This window comes from Microtus ochrogaster, linkage group LG12 (genome assembly GCF_000317375.1).
Source record: "Microtus ochrogaster isolate Prairie Vole_2 linkage group LG12, MicOch1.0, whole genome shotgun sequence".
NCBI classification, from domain to species: Eukaryota; Metazoa; Chordata; class Mammalia; order Rodentia; family Cricetidae; genus Microtus; species Microtus ochrogaster.
Genome location: NC_022036.1, coordinates 5,244,753 through 5,249,960, shown reverse-complemented (window position 1 = coordinate 5,249,960; position 5,208 = coordinate 5,244,753).

Below are 5,208 nucleotides of genomic sequence, written 5' to 3'. Positions count from 1 at the left end.
CCTCCCTCCCTCCCTCCCTGTCTTTCTTTCTTCCCGTCATCCTTCTTTCCTTCCTCTCCATTTCTCCTTCCTTCCCTTCTTCCCTTATTTCTTCCTTCCTTCCTCCCTTCATTCCTTCCTTCTTTTTGTATGTGTCATGTGTGTGCATGTGTGTGAGTCTATGTGTGTGTGTGTTCTATGTGTGTGCACACCTATGCATGTCAGAGGTTGACATCAAGATGCCTTTTCTCTGTTGCTCTCAGCCTAATTATTTTAAGACAAGATCTTTCACCTAGAGCTTACCATTTAGTTTCAGCTAGAATGGCCGGCCAGCAAGTACTTGGACTCCTCCTGTCTCTGCCCCTCTGTCCTGGGATCTCATTTTGTGTCACCATGGCCAGTTTTTATACGAGTGCTGGAAATCTGATCTCAGTTCCTCACGTTTTGACATCAAGCGCCTTACCTACTGAGTATTTTTCCAGCATTCTAGTGAGCCTCTGCAACACAGGCGACATCAGTTCTTTTGAACAAAATCTTTCTCACTGACACCAGGTTAAAGCCCAGTTTCTATAAGGCCCTGTGTGATATGCAGAAATGCTTTTCTCTAACACAATCCAGCACCACTCCTACCCTACCCAATGTCATCTGCAATCCCTGACATGATCCCACTTCCTTCAAGGGCTTTAGCCCATCTTGTTCCTTTGACCACCCTCCAAGATTTACATAGTAACACCAGGTATCGAGTAACCATCACTTACGCAAATGTTCCTTATAATCTCTGCAAACATGCCTGAGGCCCATGGCACAGGTTTTCTAGTGTTCTTAGGATAAATGCTACAGTGCTTTGCTATGACTCTTCACAGGACAAAGATATTCTTTTCTTCAGCCCACAACTGAAAAAAATCTCCTTATAATTAACATGTAAAAGAGAGAAGACTCCTCAAGAGTATGTATTTCATCTTAGACTGCCTGCACCCAAAGCCCCATTGATTCAGACAAAGAAATAGCCATAGTTATTCAGCTATGAATAACAATTCAGGGAAACTGTGAAAAGTTCTAGCTCTGAACTTCCCATGGATTGAAACCTTTGAGACAACCTAGTTACTTTGCCCACAAATCTCCCTCACTTCCAAATCTTAGACAACCGTGTAGTTTCCTTCTCACTAGTCATTACTACGTATGTGCACGCACATGTATGCATGCACACATGCATATATCTTTTCTTTTCTTTTTTGCTACTTCTCTTTTTCTTTTTCAGCAAGGGTCTCACTATGTTGACCACTCTAGCATGAAACTAAAATGTGTGATTCTTCTGCCTCAACCTACCAAGTAATAAAATGCTTGTTAGATAACTTCAGTCTTTATCAAATATCTTTCATCAAAGAAGGTATTATATTTACTCTGTTCACTGATACATCCTTACAATAAAAAAAAACAGTTGTTATTCAAAAACTATTCCTTCAACACATAGTTCTAACACTTGGAAGTCTGGCGCAGAAATATCAGCCCAGGTTAAAGTTTGGCTCAAAATACAGAGTATGGTCTCTAATATCTCTTGGGCTACAGAGTAAGCAAGACCTCATCTCAAAAAAGGCCAAGCAGAAACAAAATGTTCTTGTTAAATTTTCTTTAATATCAATTTTGAGTAGGATTTATTTCTTATGTTTAAAAATAGTTATATTTCTCCTTAATGAATGGGTTGGTTTGCAAAAGAACTTCAAATAAACCTTTATTTATGATGCTTTTATTTTTCTGTTATTATGCATATGCATAAATATTTCAGCATTATGAGGTTTCATTTAACAGTCTTTAAGGCTCCCGGGAGCTGTGTTTTCTTTAGAAAAAGCCTACATTCATGCTCCAAAGTAATTTAAAAAATATCTCATTTGCTACTTTTTACATCCAAATCTGTTTGAACCATCTGGAATTTATTTTTTTGTAAGCATGAGCTATAGATCCTGGGTGGTTTTTTATTACATGTTCTGACAGTGCTATGCGTATTTTTAGGACAAGATAATGGAGGAAGGAAGTCAGGGACAGAGAGAAGGAAAGGAGAGAGAGTGGGAGGGCAAGAGAGAGACCTTGTTTAGAAAGTTGCCATGATGAAAAACAAAACAAACAAAAAATACTCCTCTATCTACAGAGATCTACAAACAGAGATTGGAATGGCTTATAGTAATAATGGAGATCCAAAAATGTCAGCAATGGGAAAAGTTGTCTTTCAACGGTTATCTTTCATGTGGTAAGTCTGACAGTGAAGATAAACTTGGTAACTTATTAGGTTTTATGATGATTTACTAGCCAGATTCTAATGTGAAAGCAGACATTCTTGACTATAGGTTGGAAAGAGATGCTATCAGCAGAGACTCATGCCCCATACTATGAGAGCATCAACTGAACTAACTTCCAAAGGCTAAACCTCCTAGAAAATTTCTTAGAAGAAAAATTCTTTATTCATTGGTCTGAAAATGTAAACCAGGTATTTTCATTCAGTCCTGGATCCTGGAAAGCAAAATGTATCCCCTGGTACAATAGTGGCATGGCTACTTCTGGGGTAACCACCCAATTTCTATTGGATAAATGACCTGCTTCATAGGAGAAAATTCATGCCCAGTACCATAAACATGGCCAAAAACCCATGATTGGGAAGTTCATACACCTAAAAGAGGAATATACTATTGCTCTTTTGCTAAATAATCAAGTTATCAAACTGCCTTTTTAATATTATTTGTACGCCTATATGTCTGTGCTGCTGTCAACATTGGTCACAGAAGCTTCTTTTGGTGGTGACTAGTTGTTAATATTGAGATTCATAACTGGGCTGAGAGCTCAGCCTTCAATGGGACATCTATAATAACTCCCTTGCCATCAAGGCTTGAGGAATATTATAGAAGAAGGGGCAGAAAGAATATAAGGGGTATAAGATGAGAAAGAATGTTGTTTAATGAACATAGCGTTCATGTACTCACAGCTACCCATGGTTACCTATAGAAGACCCATAGAAGATCAGGTTAAAATTCCTGCATAGTTAAGGAGGGGTTCAGGAGACACCACCCATAGTTGAGGAACTATTGACAGATGATGGTTGTTGAGAAAGGGAAGAGTCCTTTTCTTTTGGGACTGCGGCCACTGGAAGGCTTTATGCTCTCGCGAAAGCCTACACACCCATGCACATACAGACAGTACTAACTGTATTCAGTAGATTGTAAAGATGTTTCTTAAAATATTGGATATTGTAAAAGAGATGGGTGAGGGCAGTTGGAAGAGAACAGTGGGAGTGGATATGACCAAAATACGTTGTTTAGATGCAAAATATTTCAAAGAAAAATTTTTTAATGTATTTAAAAATAATTATTTAAAACAAAATTAAATAAATCACATTTACCATAAACTAGATACTCAATAAACACCAAAGCAATGAAAATGGATTGCCTTTATAAATAACCAAAGTTTGCAATATTATGAGCTAGCATGGCTTGTTACAATCTTAGCACTTAGGAGACTTGACGGGATGTGGTGCAAAGGGGTCTGAGTCCCTGTGTCCACACAGCTGAGTGTCCTGAAGCTGCATGCTCTTGCTTAGTCTATAACACTGAGTCTGGTCCTAAGGTCCAGCAAAGGCAGGAAAGGGCTAGAGAAAAGCATCTACTAAACAAATATCAACTTGCTCCTCCCAGTTCCTTAACAGTTTTTAAGTTCTTCATATTCCAGAAGACATGTGATTTCATATACCTTACACACAATTTCTCATTTAATTTTTAAAATGTAAAGGAAGTATTACAATTCCCATAATATCAGAGATATTTTTATGGGATAAAATTCCCAGTCTTTATATGGAATGCATCTAGTCAATGAAGCCTTAGGGGATATCTACTGTGAAAATGCATATTTCAAAGCCAAGTCAAAAGTCAAAACACATGCACACACACATGCACAGCACACATGAAGGTGTGCACAAACACAGACACTGTGCTTTTAAAGTCATGGGATGAACATGTTTGGCCTCTGGGTGCTATCTGAAAGAAGAGGTACATAACATTGTTAAGCATAACGTCAGCATCACACAAACCAGAAGGGTTCTCACTTTCCACAATAAGAACCAAACTGGAGTACTTAGATCTTATCACCGGGTTAAAAATTCTAAAAGTCAACAAGACTAAAATTTTTTTGTTTGTTTATTTTGGGGAGCAGGGCAGAAACAGACAGGGACAGAAGACAGAGACAAAGAAAGATGAGCAGCATCAGGAACACTCTACGAAGCAAAGTTCAGCAGGACGAATGTTCTCTGATTTCCCTGCAGACTCCAGTCTTCCAACTACATACCATCATAGAGACTGCTGCCTCGGGATGCAGAGAGAAGTGCTCTTTCCTCATTAGAGACTCATTCTAACTTTTAGTTTGTGAAGTCACTTCTGACACCCCAGTGCCAGGGCCTTTTGCCACACTTACAGCTGTGTCTTTATGGCAGAACCTGAGGAGCAGAGCAGGAGGCTCCAGTGGTAACCCTGGGCCAACTCCTCAATAAACATCTTTCTGTGTTTCCTATGTTGCACTGACCAGTTTGAGGGCCGAATGTGTTAGGATTGAATTTAGATCCAGTCAAAGCTGAACACTGAAGTTAGACCTGCTGTTTAATAAAAAATCTCATACTTTTACTGCTCAAAGATCAAACCCAGTCCCAAAACACAGAGCTGTGGGAAGATCCTCGTGGTCATAAAGGAATAGCTAAAGTGTGTCTCCTTGGTGCTCCATTGTCGAGTATATTGTTTACAGACTCATTAAGTTAACTAGATTAAAATGTGAAGCCTTCAAGAAATATGGTACTGTGCACAGATAGGGACATAAACACCATCACACACAGACACCCACATAACTTTCACATTAAAGCATAGTGAGATTAGAAGGAATGGGAAGGATAGTGTTCTCTGGCAGCAGTAACGACCCCTATTAGTGAACTCGTCTTCTGTGGCAGCCATTATCCAGCTTGAAGTGCATAATATCGCCATTGTTTCTATTTTACAACAGAGGAAATTTGGGTTCCAAAAGCAGTGATATCAGCCAAGTAGCAATTAGTAGTGCCAAGATTGAAACCCGGGGAGTCTGGGATCCGTAGTGTCAGCTTCCTCTCACACCAGAGGAAGCAGGGTCAGGGAAGAGGTGCAGAGGGGTGCTGGCGCACTGGGAACTGCCCAGCCATCTGTGCGTGTCTCTTCACATCTTCTGAGCATT